We start from the raw sequence: 20,952 nt of genomic DNA on the forward strand, positions 1-20,952 counted from the left end.
CCCTTTAAACCAGGACACTTATGAATTACACAGGTTCTCAAACTAATTAAAAAAACCAGGTGAACTGCAGATTCAAAGTCAGCCAGCCACGGAACCTGTGTAATTCATGAGTGTTCTGGTTTAAAGGGATAGTATGGTAAGCCTATACATTATATTGCAATCCGTGGAGTATATCTAGTTTAAAAAAATATATATTTTGGTTGATATTACTGACAATCTGCTGTTTCCTTAAATGGGGTTCCTACAGTCAGATGACTGATATTTTGATTCTGAGAATCTTTCAGGCTTTATTCTGTGCTTTTCAACCAGGTGTTTATATTGACAGGTAATGGTAAATACCTCTAGACTGAATACAGTATCAAGACAGCAGTTTGCCTATCTCCTTTGTTTGTAGGTGACAGGTATACTGACAAAGTCAGGAATTCAGTTGAGCTAGATGTGTAGCCACAATGCTTGGATTCATACATTCCTATAAAACAGTAGTCCATCATCGCAATTTTTTTTTAAAAAGCGATATTAAAGGGTGCAACCCTTCTCGAGGCAATTCGCTGCCATCGCATCAAATTCATTCCCGCGCCAAAAAGATCAGATTTCACTATCGAATGTAGGGTCACAGAAACGTGTAGCTAAGGTGACCAGATCCCTTCCATTTACTGGGTACATAACATTATCTTGATACATTTCCACAGTTTACATTTTTCATTAGCACATTACATAAGTGCCCCTGAGGCCTGATTGCCTTATTGTAGGTAGAATTGCAGACCGTGGCATATGTTCAGGAACAGGCTTGAAATGAATCTGTAATATATCCCTGATGTATCTGCTTAGCAAATATATCCTGATTAACCCATTTGCACCTGGCTGTTCCAAAAACACTTTCCAGGATATCTTCATGGCAGAGATCTCCCTTAGGAATTAAGGTATTGTGAAAGTCTTTCTTTCCTGCTCACCCCCGCCTATCCTCTTGAGGTTTTTTTTCCCTTCAGCTCTTGCAATTCATTATGAGGACTTGATGCAAATTTCCTAGCCTGTTAAATACATTTGTCAGACCTAATCCTGCATGTGAATTGGTTATAATTGCAATAAGCCAAGGTGTAGCTACTGATTTGTCATGAAAGAGCTGAGCTTTGCTAGGCTGTAACATCTGCATGCTCGGCACTAAAATAGCTAAGAAGGGCTAGGCAGATGTGATTGATTGTGTCCTGACAAATACCACTATGGTAATATATCTGCATCATATATTTATATATTTTTTTTCTTCTGTTGATTAAAATCTTTTGTGATGTAGTGTTTCAGCAGGTATGCAAATGCAGCGTGTTTATTGAATTATTTAGATGTATATATTCGTATGAGTTATTGTATATACAGGAAATCTACAATTTAAAGATCATGTCAATCTATAGAGTTTAGGAATAGGGATGTATTAAAAACTATAATTAATCTTCTATGGAAGTCTAGTGGTATGCAGCAATGTACTATATATAACATTTTGGATAGAGAAGGGTACAGGTACACTACTGTATGTGGACGAAAGTGATTGAACACTCCCTGCACAAACGAACAGGTGTGCTCCTGCAGCAGACACGTGTTTATGAAGGTATAAAAAACAGGCAGAGGGTCACAGATTAGATCATTTGCTAGCGAAATGGCTTGCCGAAAAGAGCGGGTCAAGTTTGAAAAGGGGATCATCATAAGCTGCTTGATCTGAGGTATGAGTGTGAGCAGCATTATGGATGGGTTCCTAAATCCGCTCTGTCTTTTGTCATTAATGCATGGAAGAAGAACGGTCATTGCAGGAATGCACCTCGCCCTGAAAGACCTCCAAAACTGCAACCCAGAGACCGGAGAGTGCTAATCAGGGAGTAGTAAAAGAACAGGGGTCTTTCCATGCATACAGTTTTACAAGTTCCAAATGGCCACTAAGGTGCTGGTTTCGATAAGAACACTTCGTAAGGAGGCCCATGCACCTAGAATGCCCCGTCGCTCCAGTTCATCCCAGATCTCAATGGGGTAAAGATCTGGACTCTGAGTTGGCCCTGATAAAACATTTGTCATTTCCGCAGAACTGCCACAATGTAGGGAGCACAGAGTTATCAAGAACATTACTTGGACTAAGTCTGGTTCAATTTTGGCATTGTTTCATCAGTCTCATTATTTAATAATCAGTCTCATTATTAAATAATGAGACTGCTGCTATAATGTACATTTAATTATATTAAGTACACTTTAACTCCATTCCCCTTCTATGTATTCCCTTTCTGCATCTACATCTATAGATTGTAATCTGGGGAGCAGGGCCCTCCTACCTCTAGGTCTGTCTGTTATTACCCAGTTATGTGCTATTACTGTTGCCCAAATTGTAAAGCGCAACGGAATATGCTGCGCTATATAAGAAACAGTTAATAAATAAATACATCCCGCTGCATTTTTATTTTCCATTGGTCAAAGTTATGCTGTAGTTCATTATATGTCAGCTGTCTCAACAGCTTCTGTCGTTTTCTTCTTTACCTTAGTAACTGATGCAAAATGGGTTCCCTTCAGATGCAGAACTCTGGGAGGCAATGGAGTCAGCTGCTGCCGGGCTCCAGGCCTGGAGGGGGCACCACTCCTCAGGGATACCATCACCATTAGTGGGAGACTGGAGTCCCGGCAAGCAGCTGCAGCCATGGAGAGATAGAGCTGCCTGCATACCTGAGCAGTGTAGGCTGTCTCACTCTTCTGTGTAACTCCCCCGGCAAATACTGCAGTCTCCTGGTCCTGGCCAGTGGCCGCTGCTGTGCAGGAGGATGGGGGTCTCTGAGGGTGGCTTCTGGGTCCTAAGTCTCCTCCGTGTTCTGCTGCCGCCTGTCCCTCCTCAGACCCCGCCCTCTGTCGGCACCCATTACAGACGCCCAGAATCCGAGGTACAGGCTGGGTGTTACTGTGTGTATGTGGCACAGGCTGGGTGGTGTTGGGTGTAAGGCATAAGCTGGGTGTTGCTGGGTGTGGGTTTGGTTGGGGCACAAGGATGATGTCACTGTGTGTGTTTGAGGCACAGGCTGCGTGTTACTGTTTGTCTTTATCTATCTATCTATATGTATTTATCCATCTCTCTCTCTCTCTTATAATATATATATATATATATATATATATATATATATATATATATATATATATATATAATATTTCTGGGGCGGGAGGGGGGCACCGACATTTATCTTGCCTCCGGGCAACTGGGACAAACTTACGCCACTGGTTCCCTTGAGTACAGATTTGACATTAGGGAAAAGAAAGCAGTCACATGGTGCTAGGTCTCGTGAGTACGGAGAGTGTTCTAGAACTGCAATCAATTTCTCAGCCAAAAACTGCTTCACAGAGAGAGCTGTGTGGGCAGGTGCATTGTCCTGATGAAACCATGGGCCTAATTCAGAACCCGTCGCTAATGAGCGTAAATCCCTATGAAGCAATTTTTGCCCATCTGCGCATGCGCATACACTGGTGCGTGCATGTTCAAGGTCCTAAACCGCAGAATGCAGTTTAATACCTGGAGGGGGGTGGGAACAAGGCATGGATGCCTCATTTTGTGGGCAGTGATGCTCTGTTTAAGGGGCATGTCGTGGTGGCTGCGTGACATTACATTCAGCCACTGCGAACCAAAACATGGCGGGTAGCCATCTGCCTTCACGTAAGCAGAGGGCTACTTGAACCATGCAAAAGCATCGCCGCCATGTGATGCTTTTGCATGTCTGCGGGGGGGAGGGCATGCCTGCGGGAGGTGCGTTTTTTCACACATCTGCGATCAGGTCTGAATTACCCCCTTTATTTCCACAACTCTGGCCTCTTTTTTCTGATTCTTTCCCATAAAGAAACTAGAACATTTTTGTAGTAATGTTGATTCACTGTTGCACCGTCTAGTGTCCAGTCTGCCAAAATAACACCCTTGATATCAAATATAATAATTAGCATGGTTTTGAATTTGGATTTGCTTTGGTGTGCTGTCTTCATTCTTGGTGATGAAGGTGTTTTCCAGTGCATGGACTCATGTTTTGTCATTGATTGTACTGGAAGATCCATTTTCATCACAAGTAATAACTTTTTCTAAAAAGTGCGTTGTTTCAAAATGTCTGAACAAATTAGCTTTGGATTTTCTTTCTGTTTGGAAGTGAGAATCCTTGGAACCACCTTAGCACAAAGTTTTGTCATGTTAAGATCTTGAGGCAAAACTTGCCTAACATTTTTTTTGTCAATGTTTACCATTTCTACTGTCATTCGAATGCAGAGTCGTTGGGCAATTCCATCAATTTTGGCCGTTAGGTATAACAGAGTCATTTTAACTACATACAGGATTGAAGGACATGATAGACCTGCATCTGAATGATGTATTTGAATTATATACCTGCATTTCTGCCTTTTGTAGCCATATTTACAGATTTCTAGAATTCAAACACACATAGGGCCTGAATCAGAGGTAGACGGAGGTAGACACAGCAGCATCTATTGGCGGTCACCCATCTGTGACTTGATGCAAATGCCCCTACAAACTCCTTCCCTAGTGTACATCTGTGTGGCTGTATGTGCAAGGACTGAGACCCCCACTTTCAGCGTCCATGCCAATTAATGCATCCTTAGACGCCACTACCGGACGTACCCTTGAAACTTGCAGCAGTCCTATGGCAGCTGCAGTTTTTCCATCTGAGTGTGACCTGCTATGTGAGCGGTCATGCCTCTGTGTATACAAACACTTTCATTACACGCCCATATCATGCACACTGAATGTACCATTCATGCGTGCATTTCTAGCCATCTCCCAGTCACCAAACAGGAGCTTCCATCACTTTCCCACAACATTTCTGATACCATTTGAACGGATCGCACCTTTGTGCATACCCCCTGTGTAACGTAGGCACCATGGGGGTTTTCAGGAGCTTTTGTACATGCGCAGTTGCAAATAACCACTCAACGACATGAACATCGTCATTGAGCACCAATTGCTCGGAATCAGGGCCATAATATTTTATTGTTTGTATTTCTAGACCCACACTTATCTAGTCATCGCTCACATCTAGTGGCAGTTACAGATGTGAGGCTGAGGTACAGTCCAAAATTCAAATAGGGAGACCACACCAACTGCCAGTGAGTCCCGGCCAGCGATGTTTGGCCATGTTTGGAGTGGCAGTTGGTGTGGCTTCCGTTTTCGAGTTCTGGACTGTGCCGCCACTGCTCACATCTGAATTATTAAGAGTAACTTTGTCATAACAAAGTACTGCACATCATCTCACCTTTCTGATGTACCCAGAAATAAATCAGCCACCATTGTATCCACTAGCCTTAACTAGTGCCATGTTTATTATAGTTAAAAAAAGATTGCAAATATTCTGCTGTCATTTTCCTAAAACACTCCATATGGTTAAATTACTTTGCCTCCCTGAGGCTTCCTTGGTACATACTTGAATTTGGGATTTTAATCACCAGATACCTTTCCTGGTGAAATTTCTTAATATAAAATATTGACAATACAGTCCTTCTGCATACCAATCTCTCATTATTAGGTGTCCTTTATAATGGAACCATGAATATACAAAATGATATATCAGGAGTGCCGGGAACTCGTCTCCTCTTTACTAGATAGGACAGGGAGCAGTTTATATTGCTCTGGGATTCTCATTATTCTTTATTCACTTGGTTAGATTACAAGTAAGATGGAAGTTTGCTTAAGCTCAATCTTTTAGCCTTTCCTGCAGAACACTACTTATTATACATACACGGGATGTGCTGATGCGTGGACGGCACTAGTCAGTACAATTAAAGACACTAGGTTGTCCTACATTTTTTATTTTAGTCGAACATCTTTTCAAATATAAAAGAATATTGTTACTATAGAATATAACTTCAAAAGTAATTGTATTTTCTACAGAGTTTGTAATAATAATGTTTTGTGCTTTTTTGTGCAAATATTAATATTGCAAAAAAGAATTGTGTTTCATTTTTGGAATTTCTCTAATGAAATTTGCAAAATTATTTTTTGGGACTTTTTATGTAATTACTTGCAGTATAATAGGCAATGTTAAATACCAAATATCAAAGATAAGGAAATTACATAGTCACAATGTACAATACCATGAAGAGACCTTGACTATGACAATTACAAGGAAACATGCGGTATGTACTGTTATTTTCTGAACTACCAATACACAAAGAGTGTATCATATAATTTATTTTATTCATCTTTTTGGCAATAATAGTATCCTTAATTTCAACCTTTGTCATTTGTGCTCAGTTTCCGTGAGAACTGCACCCTCATATGCATTATAGGCATGTACCCTGATAAACAGAATAGATGTGTACCCTGATATGCAGAGTAAACATGTTCGTTGACACTCAGAGTAGGTATGCAACCTGAAAGGCAGAGTAGGAGAGCACCCGGATTTGCAGAGTAGGCGAGCACCCTGATTTGCGGAGTAGGAGAGCACCCTTATATGCAGAGTAGAAAAGCAGACAAATATGCAGAGTACTGTAGATGAGCACCCTGATATGCAGAGTAGGAGAGCACCCTAATATGAAGAGTAGGCAAGCACCCTGATTTGCAGATTAGACCAGCACCCTGATATGCAGAGAAGGAGAGCACCCTGATATGCAGATTATGCAAACACCCTGATATGCAGAGAAGGAGAGCACCCTGATATGCAGATTATGCAAATACCCTGATATGCAGAGTAGGAGAGCACCCTGATATGCAGATTATGCAAACACCCTGATATGCAGAGTAGGAGAGCACCCTGATTTGCAGAGTAGGCAAGCTCCCTGATTTGCCGAGTAGGCGAGCACCCTGATATGCAGATTATGCGAGCACCCTGAATTGCAGAGTAGGCGAGCACCCTGATATGCAGAGTAGGAGAGCACCCTTATATCAGAGTAGGCAAGCACCCTGATATGCAGAGTAGGAGAGCACCCTGATATGCAGAGTAGGAGAGCAACCTGATATGCAGAGTAGGAGAGCACCCTTATTTGCAGATTAGACATGCACTCTGATTTGCAGATTAGGCAAGCACCTTGATTTGAAGATTAGACATGCAATCTGATATGCAGTGTAGAAGAGCACCCTTATATACAGAATAGGAGAGCACCCTTATTTGCAGATAAGACATGCACTCTGATTTGAATATTAGGCAAGCAACCTGATTTGCAGATTAGACCAGCACCCTGAAATGCAGAGAAGGAGAGCACCCTGATATGCAGATTATGCAAACACCCTGATATGCAGAGTAGGAGAGCACCCTGATTTGCAGAGTAGGCAAGCTCCCTGATTTGCCGAGTAGGCGAGCACCCTGATATGCAGAGTAGGAGAGCATCCTTATATGCAGAGTAGGCAAGCACCCTGATATGCAGAGTAGGAGAGCACCCTGATATGCAGAGTAGGAGAGCACCCTGATATGCAGAGTAGGAGAGCAACCTGATATGCAGAGTAGGAGAGCACCCTTATTTGCAGATTAGACATGCACTCTTATTTGCAGATTAGGCAAGCATCTTGATTTGCAGATTAGACATCCAGTCTGATATGCACAGTAGGAGAGCACCCTTATATGCAGAGTAGGAGAGCACCCTAATTTGCAGGTTAGACGTGCACTCTGATATGCAGAGTAGGAGAGCACCCTTATTTGCAGATTAGACATGCACTCTGATTTGCAGATTAGGCAAGCACCTTGATTTGCAGATTAGACATGCAATCTGATATGCAGTGTAGTAGAGCACCCTTATATACAGAGTAGGAGAGCACCCTTATTTGCAGATTAGACATGCACTCTGATATGCAGAATAGGAAAGCACCCTGATTTGCAGATTAGGCAAGCAACCTGATTTGCAGATTAGACATGTACTCTGATATGCAGAGTAGGCGAGCAATCTGATTTGCAAAGCAGGCATGCACTGTAATATGCAGATTAGGCGAGCACCCTGATTTGCAGAGTAGGCAAGCACCCTGATTTGCAGAGTAGGCGAGCACCCTGATATGCAGAGTAGGAGAGCACCCTGATATACAGAGTAGGAGAGCACCCTTATATGCAGAGTAGGAGAGCACCGTGACATGCAGAGTAGGAGAGCACCCTGATATGCAGAGTAGGAGAGCACACTTATTTGTAGATTAGACATGCACTCTGATTTGCAGATTATGCAAGCACCTTGATTTGCAGATTAGACATGCAATCTGATATGCAGATTAGGCAAGCATCTTGATTTGCAGATTAGACATCCAGTCTGATATGCACAGTAGGAGAGCACCCTTATATGCAGAGTAGGAGAGCACCCTAATTTGCAGGTTAGACGTGCACTCTGATATGCAGAGTAGGAGAGCACCCTTATTTGCAGATTAGACATGCACTCTGATTTGCAGATTAGGCTAGCACCTTGATTTGCAGATTAGACATGCAATCTGATATGCAGTGTAGTAGAGCACCCTTATATACAGAGTAGGAGAGCACCCTTATTTGCAGATTAGACATGCACTCTGATATGCAGAATAGGAAAGCACCCTGATTTGCAGATTAGGCAAGCAACCTGATTTGCAGATTAGACATGTACTCTGATATGCAGAGTAGGCGAGCAATCTGATTTGCAAAGCAGGCATGCACTGTGATATGCAGATTAGGCGAGCACCCTGATTTGCAGAGTAGGCAAGCACCCTGATTTGCAGAGTAGGCGAGCACCCTGATATGCAGAGTAGGAGAGCACCCTGATATACAGAGTAGGAGAGCACCCTTATATGCAGAGTAGGAGAGCACCGTGACATGCAGAGTAGGAGAGCACCCTGATATGCAGAGTAGGAGAGCACACTTATTTGTAGATTAGACATGCACTCTGATTTGCAGATTATGCAAGCACCTTGATTTGCAGATTAGACATGCAATCTGATATGCAGTGTAGAAGAGCACCCTTTATGCAGAGTAGGAGAGCACCCTTATTTGTAGATTAGACATGCACTCTGATTTGCATATTAGGCAAGCAACCTGATATGCAGATTAGACATGCACTCTGATATGCAGAATAGGAAAGCACCCTGATTTGCAGATTAGGCAAGCAACCTGATTTACAGATTAGACATGTACTCTGATATGCAGAGTAGGAGAGCACCCTTATTTGCAGAGTAGGCAAGCACCCTGATCTGCAGAGTAGGCGAGCACCCTGATCTGCAGATTATGCGAGCACCCTGAATTGCAGAGTAGGCGAGCACCCTGATATGCAGAGTAGGAGAGCACCCTTATATGCAGAGTAGGCAAGCACCCTGATATGCAGAGTAGGAGAGCACCCTGATATGCAGAGTAGGAGAGCAACCTGATATGCAGAGTAGGAGAGCACCCTTATTTGCAGATTAGACATGCACTCTTATTTGCAGATTAGGCAAGCATCTTGATTTGCAGATTAGACATTCACTCTGATATGCACAGTAGGAGAGCACCCTGATATGCAGAGTAGGAGAGCACCCTTATTTGCAGGTTAGACATGCACTCTGATTTGCAGATTAGGCAAGCAACCTGATTTGCAGATTAGACATGCACTCTGATATGCAGAGTAGGAAAACACCCTGATTTGCAGATTAGGCAAGCAACCTGATTTGCTGATTAGACATGTACTCTGATACGCAGAGTAGGCGAGCAACCTGATTTGCAAAGTAGGCATGCACTGTGGTATGCAGATTAGGCGAGCACCCTTATTTGCAGAGTAGGCGAGGACCCTGATTTGCAGAGTAGGCGAGCACCCTGATATGCAAAATAGGAGAGCACCCTGATATGCAGAGTAGGAGAGCACCCTGACATGCAGAGTAGGAGAGCACCCTGATATGCAGAGTAGGAGAGCACCCTTATTTGCAGATTAGACATGCACTCTGATTTGCATATTAGGCAAGACACTTGATTTGCAGATTAGACATGCACTCTGATATGCAGAATAGGAAAGCACCCTGATTTGCAGATTATGCAAGCAACCTGATTTGCAGATTAAACATGTGCTCTGATATGCAGAGTAGGCGAGCAACCTGATTTGCATAGTAAGCGTGCACTCTGATATGCAGATTAGGCGAGCACCCTGATTACAGAGCAGGTGAGCACCCTGATATGCAGAGTAGGAGAGCAACTTGATTTGCAGAGTAGGCTAGCATCCTGATATGCAGAGTAGGAGAGCACCCTGATATGCAGAGTAGGCAAGAGCACCCTGACATGCAGAGTATAGGAGAGCACCCTTATTTGCAGATCAGGCATGCACTCTTATTTACAGATTAGGCAAGCACCTTGATTTGCAGAATAGACATGCACTCTGATATGCAGAGTAAGAGAGCATCCTGATATGCAGAGTAGGAGAGCACCCTTATTTGCAGATTAGACATGCACTCTGATATGCAGAGTAGGAGAGCACTCTGATATGCAGAGTAGGCAAGAACCCTGATTTACAGAGTAGGCGAGCACCCTTATATGTAAAGTAGGAGAGCACCCCGATTTGCAGAGTAGGCGAGCACCCTGATATGCAGATTAAGTGTGTACTCTGTTATGAACTGGGTAGAGTGTCTAGGTACACAGTTACAGAATCAAAGTATTTGATTGCGCATCAAGTGTCCAGTGGACACAGGCCTCCTATGGTTTAAGATTAAGTGATGTCACTAGTTCACAGTGAGTTGATAATATGATTCATTTTGGTTCTGCCCCGAAAATGTTTGTGTTGTATTTGATGTAAAATTGGAAACACACACAATGACTTACATTTTCCCTTTTCAGTCATACTGTGATTCCATCAGATCCCATCAGTCACGCAATATCACATGTACAGTATAGGACCATTGCAATACTAGAATAAAGAGTGCAACATTAGGCAACTAAGAGAAAAACGACTAGAGTTATTGTAAGTAGTGACGTAGAGAAGAGAGTTACTGGCCCATAATTAACAATCCCTGCAGCCCATAATTGAGAGCAATAACTCAGTCTCAATTCGCTTTATCATTGCATCACAAATCTCTTTCTATAATCTTGGAACAGCTAATAGAAAGTAATTGCAGATGTCATTGGGTGATGCAGTAGCAGAAATGTTCTGTATAACTTTTTAGATTTTGTAACTTTATACTGGTGCTTCTCTACAAAATATATACAAAATGTAATTACTACATAAGTAAATTGAGTGTTTAACAGAATGCAATGTACTAAGGTCCCATGGGGGTCATTCCGAGTTGTTCGCTCGTTATTTTTTTTCTCGCAACGGAGCGATTAGTCGCTAATGCGCATGCGCAATGTCCGCAGTGCGACTGCGCCAAGTAAATTTGCTATGCAGTTAGGTATTAAACTCACGGCATTACGAGGTTTTTTCTTCGTTCTGGTGATCGTAATGTGATTGACAGGAAGTGGGTGTTTCTGGGCGGAAACTGGCCGTTTTATGTGTGTGTGCGAAAAAACGCTACAGTTTCTGGGAAAAACGCGGGAGTGGCTGGAGAAACGGAGGAGTGTCTGGGCGAAACGCTGGGTGTGTTTGTGACGTCAAACCAGGAACGACAAGCACTGAACTGATCGCAGATGCCGAGTAAGTCTGGAGCTACTCAGAAACTGCTAAGAAGTGTCTATTCGCAATTCTGCTAATCTTTCGTTCGCAATTTTGATAAGCTAAGATACACTCCCAGTAGGCGGCGGCTTAGCGTGTGCAAAGCTGCTAAAAGCAGCTTGCGAGCGAACAAATCGGAATGACCCCCCTTGTCTGTAGTTCTATACACAAGGTAGTCTGTTACTATTGGACCCATAATCTGAGGTATACACAGAGATGACGATACGATGTACAGGCCTGCAACAGACCTTTGATCGGGAATATTTAAATTCCCCAGAAATACTTTCTGCATCAATATAGGTTCAATGACATTGAGCTATTTCATTCGATCAGTGTATTCACAGCTATAGTACTAGTGGGATTCTTGTCTTGGCTGTAAAATATTAATTGCAACAAACTGTTTCTGAGCCAAATGGAGATTTTTTACTTTTATTTACCCATATGAATTAGTAGTGCATGCCAAATTAAGTATCCAGTACAGTGGCAAAAATGCTGCTGTGTTTTTTGAATAATGCAACCCGCTTGTCAAAATGCAGCCAACGAAGAATCGTCACAGATAGGGGCTCATTCTGAATTGGGCGTAATGTCAATGTTCATATAAGTTGGCAATTTTTTTGTGACTGCACATGTGTCAAAATCACTAAAAAGTTGTATAACTCATGTAACGGACGCAGCCCAGCTGGCTCATGAGGAGTACTTTTTGCCAGCCTGTTTCTGGATTCAGTGCGTTAGTGTAAAGAGACAGGACAGAACTTGGGTATCACCTATACAACATGCTGCCTGGATTCACAATAGAACTGGACATCACATATTATTGTGAAACATTATCCCCCTGTTATATGTGTTTGTGCTTATCAGGGAATAATATGTCTAGCCTGATATTTTGTACAGAATGCATATGAAGATGTATATATATGAATGTACTGGTTATTGTATTATAGTTTGTAAAATAATGTGTGTGTCCCCTCCCCCCCATGTGACTGCTTTGATAACCTGTGTGTTTGCTGTTGGAGATACAGCCAGTCTCAGATGTCAGTCCATACACCCCCCTCATTCTTCCCCAGACAATGGATTCCAGGCCACACAATCAGATTAATTAAGGTTCATTTAATTAACATCTATTGTGTGCTAGAGGACATGCCTGGGCATGTTAAAGTAGGTCTATCTGAAAGTGTTCTGTAGTCAGCCCCTTTAATGTAACCCACCCAATACAGAGCCAGAAGGTGTCGCCTTATGGTAGGACATAGAAAGGTTTGAGGATAACAGAGGCTATTGAAACAGAGAGTGCACGGAAGTTCCTGGCCTGAGAGGAGTAATGTGTTTGGCTTCTGAAAGCTACTGGTAAGGTAGTGCTGCCAGTGTGCTGAGGCCTAGAAGCATTGTTGGGATCCGCTGGTTTCAAGAGGCTACTGGACGTGCACTGAGGGGGAGATCTACACAGAAGGACAGAGAGAGTGGATGTACCTCTGAAGTGGAGACACTGACTAGGGATTGCGGTGCCGTCAGTGGCAAAGGGCACTGTGTGAGTTGGTAGCCTAGACCAGGGGACTCAGAACTACTGCTGGCAGGCTGGCAGGAGAGACTGTAATTCTAAACTACTGTGGGGACTTAGTAAGTAAGATACCATCCTGGCATGTAATAGTTACTGTTTTGTGTACTGTGTGTGTATTTTTACAATAAAGGGCATTTGCCACTTTACTAAACTGTTTACCTGAGTGATCTGAGAATCCGTATCTTCACAATTGGTGGCAAGCAGTGGGGTCACTCAGTCCTGGTTTACCCTGGGTAAGGCTGCGAGAGGTGTCAGCGGAGGGCACTTAAGAGCCTTGTAAACAGTTTGGCACACAGTAGCCAGGTATCTTGCTGAAAAGTTGTTAGTACGTTTGGAAAGTCAGCAGCATGGAGGCAGAAACAGAAATGTACAGAAACCTCAACAAGAGATTCCTGCATATGGTCTGTCGAGCGCGCGGTATTAAGGTGACTGTAACGGATGTAAAGGAATCCCTAATTGCAAGATTGGTTCTATGGGATCGAGAACACCCTGATAATGAGGAGGAGGACTCTGAGGAGTCAGATGAGGAGGAACAAGTGACGGAGTGGTTGAGACCTACAGCCGGGACATTCGATGCCAGTAACCGCAGGGAGAGCGGTGGATCGGAGGTGGGATCCCGAGGGTTAGTACAACCCCGTCTGAAAGCCCTTGGAGAGGGGAAGGTTGGAGAAAAGTTTGAAAAGACACCAAAGTTATTACAGGCCCGTCTAGAAGCACTGGGAGATGGCGCGACACCCGAGGATCGGATGCGGGTAATAAAGGAGGTGCTGGGATTACCAGAAGACAGTCCTACAGTGCGGACTCTTGCACCAGCAGCCACCATTCTACAGACTGCCCTGTGCCATCAGGATGTGCCCCTGAGAAGTTGTCAGCGACGCAACCTGGCGCCTGAAGTTTCATACAGAGGAGATTTGCCAAACCAGCGACTGGGTCAGAGGATGGAGAGCTCGAGCAGTCGGCTGATGGAATCCACTCTAAGGTGGCATGAACAGACCAGGGAGCAAGGTGTGTTGGATCACTCCAGGAGGCAGTTATCCCCAGAAAGGCGTACATGGAGTCTGGACTATACAGTGTGGGTAAGTGCAGTGAATGCTACCCTGTGCTACCCTATGCAAGGAATATATCAGGAACAGCTGAGTTATAGCATTCCTTTACAAAGGCCTAACCAGTCAGCTAAGGTGCCTGTGGTGGGAGGGCTCAATGCACCACACGCAGAGGACAAGACCCAGAGTCATGATCTGCTTGATACAGCAATAGACCTGGGAGAAGTGCAGCTTCCAGGCTTTCCATTTTCAGAGATGGAAGATGAGGAACTGGTGAATGAATGCCAGTACCAAGAAGATGTTGGTGTCAAGGGTACCAAGGACCTGATAAGGGCCGAGGACTCACCGCTGCAGGTGAGGTCTAGTCTGTCAGTGGCACCTGAACCAGCTGTCCAGTTTGCTATGCTAGTGGAGGCCCAGAAATTATCATTTGAGGGCGTAGAAGACATTTTAGACCGAAGACAGGGGGTAGAGGCTTTTGAGGGGGGAGCACGTGAAGTAGAATTACAGATACTCGCAGCTCCCCTGCAGCCAAATTCATCCCAGTGGTTAAGTGCAGAAGAAGGGCCCCAGCCACTGACTATCCCTGCCAGGTTTCCTGATGCAAGGCTGGTGATGCAGATTGTGCTACCCTGTGATACCTCAGAAGTAGAGGGAGTAACGTCACTCAAAATGGGGGAGGGGGAGGCAAACCACTGTCCAGATGCACCAGAGGTGATGGAGGTGGAGTTCCCAGGGAATATAGTGTTGGGGAGGGAGAGTGAAGACCCCAGAGACCAGATTTTGTTGATGCAGCTCACTCCCCACTCTTATGCGCCAAATATAAAAGGAGTGTTGTCACCCAAAAAGGAGGGTGGCGAGGGAAGCACCTCTGATGATAGGGGTTACCCACCACCAATCAGGCTGTTTAAACACAGTGCCTGGGATACTGGAGGGGGTCTTAAAAACTGTGAACTGCTGAGCCCAGACCCTCTACCGCCAGATGGAAACGTAAGTCCACACTTGTTTGACCCAGGCGGTCCAGATGTGATGTCTGCCCATCCCAAATGAGTTACTCTTGTCACTGAATCGCAGCGGCTGGAAAAAGTAGGGGAGGTCTGTAACGGACGCAGCCCAGCTGGCTCATGAGGAGTACTTTTTGCCAGCCTGTTTCTGGATTCAGTGCGTTAGTGTAAAGAGACAGGACAGAACTTGGGTATCACCTATACAGCATGCTGCCTGGATTCACAATAGAACTGGACATCACATATTATTGTGAAACATTATCCCCCTGGTATATGTGTTTGTGCTTATCAGGGAATAATATGTCTAGCCTGATATTTTGTACAGAATGCATATGAAGATGTATATATATGAATGTACTGGTTATTGTATTATAGTTTGTAAAATAATGTGTGTGTGTCCTCCCCCCATGTGACTGCTTTGATAACCTGTGTGTTTGCTGTTGGAGATACAGCCAGTCTCAGATGTCAGTCCATACACCCCCCTCATTCTTCCCCAGACAATGGATTCCAGGCCACACAATCAGACTAATTAAGGTTCATTTAATTAACATCTATTGTGTGCTAGAGGACATGCCTGGGCATGTTAAAGTAGGTCTATCTGAAAGTGTTCTGTAGTCAGCCCCTTTAATGTAACCCACCCAATACAGAGCCAGAAGGTGTCGCCTTATGGTAGGACATAGAAAGGTTTGAGGATAACAGAGGCTATTGAAACAGAGAGTGCACGGAAGTTCCTGGCCTGAGAGGAGTGATGTGTTTGGCTTCTAAAAGCTACTGGTAAGGTAGTGCTGCCAGTGTGCTGAGGCCTAGAAGCATTGTTGGGATCCGCTGGTTTCAAGAGGCTACTGGACGTGCACTGAGGGGGAGATCTACACAGAAGGACAGAGAGAGTGGATGTACCTCTGAAGTGGAGACACTGACTAGGGATTGCGGTGCCGTCAGTGGCAAAGGGCACTGTGTGAGCTGGTAGTCTAGACCAGGGGACTCAGAACTACTGCTGGCAGGCTGGCAGGAGACTGTAATTCTAAATTACTGTGGGGACTTAGTAAGTAAGATACCATCCTGGCATGTAATAGTTACTGTTTTGTGTACTGTGTGTGTATTTTTACAATAAAGGGCATTTGCCACTTTACTAAACTGTTTACCTGAGTGATCTGAGAATCCGTATCTTCACAACTCATATGCCCAATGGGGTTAACGCTCAGAGTCACATGACCAATTGAGCTCTGGAATGTATTGGCCATTCCTGGGCAGTGACTGGGAGGTTGCTGTGTATGTGCACAAATATATTCCGTCTTATGGCTGTGTTATGGCAGTGTCGCGGGCATGTTTGCAGAAGTGGTTTTGCACTAAGGCGCTTAGTAAATACATTGGAGCCATACTCTGACACAAATTCTGCACCTAGCATGGGGCTGCTGCAAGTATCAATGGTGCTTCCAATGGGTGGGACTGCAGCTGCACAAAGTGGGCATCCCAGTCCTCCTGCATTCAAATACATGGCAGTACATCAGCGGGAGGGCTAAATCTAAATTTAGTATTATGTTGCAGGAGCAACTATGGCAAAAGGGTCTGACTCAAAATCAACACTATTCTGTTTAATTTAGAGATGAGCGCCTGAAATTTTTCGGGTTTTGTGTTTTGGTTTTGGGTTCGGTTCCGCGGCCGTGTTTTGGGTTCGACCGCGTTTTGGCAAAACCTCACCGAATTTTTTTTGTCGGATTCGGGTGTGTTTTGGATTCGGGTGTTTTTTTCAAAAAACCCTAAAAAACAGCTTAAATCATAGAATTTGGGGGTCATTTTGATCCCATATTATTATTAACCTCAAAAACCATAATTTCCACTCATTTTCAGTCTATTCTGAATACCTCACACCTCACAATATTATTTTTAGTCCTAACATTTGCACCGAGGTCGCTGGATGACTAAGCTAAGCGACCCTAGTGGCCGACACAAACACCTGGCCCATCTAGGAGTGGCACTGCAGTGTCACGCAGGATGTCCCTTCCAAAAAACCCTCCCCAAACAGCACATGACGCAAAGAAAAAAAGAGGCGCAATGAGGTAGCTGTGTGAGTAAGATTAGCGACCCTAGTGGCCGACACAAACACCGGGCCCATTTAGGAGTGGCACTGCAGTGTCACGCAGGATGGCCCTTCCAAAAAACCCTCCCCAAACAGCACATGACGCAAAGAAAAATAAAAGAAAAAAGAGGTGCAAGATGGAATTGTCCTTGGGCCCTCCCACCCACCCTTATGTTGTATAAACAGGACATGCACACTTTAACCAACCCATCATTTCAGTGACAGGGTCTGCCACACGACTGTGACTGAAATGACGGGATGGTTTGGACCCCCACCAAAAAAGAAGCAATTAATCTCTCCTTGCACAAACTGGCTCTACAGAGGCAAGATGTCCACCTCATCATCATCCTCCGATATATCACCGTGTACATCCCCCTCCTCACAGATTATCAATTCGTCCCCACTGGAATCCACCATCTCAGCTCCCTGTGTACTTTGTGGAGGCAATTGCTGCTGGTCAATGTCTCCGCGGAGGAATTGATTATAATTCATTTTAATGAACATCATCTTCTCCACATTTTCTGGATGTAACCTCGTACGCCGATTGCTGACAAGGTGAGCGGCGGCACTAAACACTCTTTCGGAGTACACACTTGTGGGAGGGCAACTTAGGTAGAATAAAGCCAGTTTGTGCAAGGGCCTCCAAATTGCCTCTTTTTCCTGCCAGTATAAGTACGGACTGTGTGACGTGCCTACTTGGATGCGGTCACTCATATAATCCTCCACCATTCTTTCAATGGGGAGAGAATCATATGCAGTGCCAGTAGACGACATGTCCGTAATCGTTGTCAGGTCCTTCAGTCCGGACCAGATGTCAGCATCAGCAGTCGCTCCAGACTGCCCTGCATCACCGCCAGCGGGTGGGCTCGGAATTCTGAGCCTTTTCCTCGCACCCCCAGTTGCGGGAGAATGTGAAGGAGGAGATGTTGACAGGTCGCGTTCCGCTTGACTTGACAATTTTCTCACCAGCAGGTCTTTCAACCCCAGCAGACTTGTGTCTGCCGGAAAGAGAGATCCAAGGTAGGCTTTAAATCTAGGATCGAGCACGGTGGCCAAAATGTAGTGCTCTGATTTCAACAGATTGACCACCCGTGAATCCTTGTTAAGCGAATTAAGGGCTCCATCCACAAGTCCCACATGCCTAGCGGAATCGCTCCGTGTTAGCTCCTCCTTCAATGTCTCCAGCTTCTTCTGCAAAAGCCTGATGAGGGGAATGACCTGACTCAGGCTGGCAGTGTCTGAACTGACTTCACGTGTGGCAAGTTCAAAGGGCATCAGAACCTTGCACAACGTTGAAATCATTCTCCACTGCGCTTGAGACAGGTGCATTCCACCTCCTATATCGTGCTCAATTGTATAGGCTTGAATGGCCTTTTGCTGCTCCTCCAACCTCTGAAGCATATAGAGGGTTGAATTCCACCTCGTTACCACTTCTTGCTTCAGATGATGGCAGGGCAGGTTCAGTAGTTTTTGGTGGTGCTCCAGTCTTCTGTACGTGGTGCCTGTACGCCGAAAGTGTCCCGCAATTCTTCTGGCCACCGACAGCATCTCTTGCACGCCCCTGTCGTTTTTTAAATAATTCTGCACCACCAAATTCAAGGTATGTGCAAAACATGGGACGTGCTGGAATTTGCCCATATTTAATGCACACACAATATTGCTGGCGTTGTCCGATGCCACAAATCCACAGGAGAGTCCAATTGGGGTAAGCCATTCCGCGATGATCTTCCTCAGTTGCCGTAAGAGGTTGTCAGCTGTGTGCGTATTCTGGAAACCGGTGATACAAAGCGTAGCCTGCCTAGGAAAGAGTTGGCGTTTGCGAGATGCTGCTACTGGTGCCGCCGCTGCTGTTCTTGCGGCGGGAGTCCATACATCTACCCAGTGGGCTGTCACAGTCATATAGTCCTGACCCTGCCCTGCTCCACTTGTCCACATGTCCGTGGTTAAGTGGACATTGGGTACAGCTGCATTTTTTAGGACACTGGTGACTCTTTTTCTGAGGTCTGTGTAAATTTTCGGTATCGCCTGCCTAGAGAAATGGAACCTAGATGGTATTTGGTACCGGGGACACAGTACCTCCAACAAGTCTCTAGTTGGCTCTGCAGTAATGATGGATACCGGAACCACGGTTCTCACCACCCAGGATGCCAAGGCCTCAGTTATCCGCTTTGCAGTAGGATGACTGCTGTGATATTTCATCTTCCTCGCAAAGGACTGTTGGACAGTCAATTGCTTGGTGGAAGTAGTAAAAGTGGTCTTACGACTTCCCCTCTGGGATGACCATCTACTCCCAGCAGCAACAACAGCAGCGCCAGCAGCAGTAGGCGTTACACGCAAGGATGCATCGGAGGAATCCCAGGCAGGAGAGGAATCGTCAGAATTGCCAGTGACATGGCCTGCAGGACTATTGGCATTCCTGGGGAAGGAGGAAATTGACACTGAGGGAGTTGGTGGGGTGGTTTGCGTGAGCTTGGTTACAAGAGGAAGGGATTTACTGGTCAGTGGACTGCTTCCGCTGTCACCCAAAGTTTTTGAACTTGTCACTGACTTATTATGAATGCGCTGCAGGTGACGTATAAGGGAGGATGTTCCGAGGTGGTTAACGTCCTTACCCCTACTTATTACAGCTTGACAAAGGGAACACACGGCTTGACACCTGTTGTCCGCATTTCTGTTGAAATACCTCCACACCGAAGAGCTGATTTTTTGGGTATTTTCACCTGGCATGTCAACGGCCATATTCCTCCCACGGACAACAGGTGTCTCCCCGGGTGCCTGACTTAAACAAACCACCTCACCATCAGAATCCTCCTGGTCAATTTCCTCCCCAGCGCCAGCAACACCCATATCCTCCTCATCCTGGTGTACTTCAACACTGACATCTTCAATCTGACTATCAGGAACTGGACTGCAGGTGCTCCTTCCAGCACTTGCAGGGGGCGTGCAAATGGTGGAAGGCGCATGCTCTTCACGTCCAGTGTGGGAAGGTCAGGCATCGCAACCGACACAATTGGACTCTCCTTGTGGATTTGGGATTTCGAAGAATGCACAGTTCTTTGCTGTGCTTTTGCCAGCTTGAGTCTTTTCATTTTTCTAGCGAGAGGCTGATTGCTTCCATCCTCATGTGAAGCTGAACCACTAGCCATGAACATAGGCCAGGGCCTCAGCCGTTCCTTGCCACTCCGTGTGGTAAATGGCATATTGGCAAGTTTACGCTTCTCCTCCGACAATTTTATTTTAGGTTTTGGAGTCCTTTTTTTACTGATATTTGGTGTTTTGGATTTGACATGCTCTGTACTATGACATTGGGCATCGGCCTTGGCAGACGACGTTGCTGGCATTTCATCGTCTCGGCCATGACTAGTGGCAGCAGCTTCAGCACGAGGTGGAAGTGGATCTTGATCTTTCCCTAATTTTGGAACCTCAACATTTTTGTTCTCCATATTTTAATAGGCACAACTAAAAGGCACCTCAGGTAAACAATGGAGATGGATGGATACTAGTATACAATTATGGACGGACTGCCGAGTGCCGACACAGAGGTAGCCACAGCCGTGAACTACCGTACTGTACTGTGTCTGCTGCTAATATAGACTGGTTGATAAAGAGATGTCGTAGTATGTATGTATAAAGAAGAAAGAAAAAAAAACCACGGGTAGGTGGTATACAATTATGGACGGACTGCCGAGTGCCGACACAGAGGTAGCCACAGCCGTGAACTACCGTACT

General features: G+C 45.0%; 1 long non-coding RNA gene across 2 annotated transcripts in view; it reads left to right on the forward strand.

Moving 5' to 3' along the window:
- The first annotated feature begins 743 nt into the window (after positions 1-743).
- LOC134935140 (uncharacterized) overlaps positions 744-20,952 on the forward strand; it is a 55,451-nt gene continuing 35,242 nt past the window's right edge. For both annotated transcript variants that reach the window (XR_010179929.1, XR_010179930.1), the window contains exon 1: positions 744-920. This is a non-coding gene — a long non-coding RNA (uncharacterized LOC134935140). The remainder of the gene's footprint in view (positions 921-20,952) is intronic.

Source organism: Pseudophryne corroboree, chromosome 6 (assembly GCF_028390025.1).
Source record: "Pseudophryne corroboree isolate aPseCor3 chromosome 6, aPseCor3.hap2, whole genome shotgun sequence".
In the NCBI taxonomy this organism is placed as follows: domain Eukaryota; kingdom Metazoa; phylum Chordata; class Amphibia; order Anura; family Myobatrachidae; genus Pseudophryne; species Pseudophryne corroboree.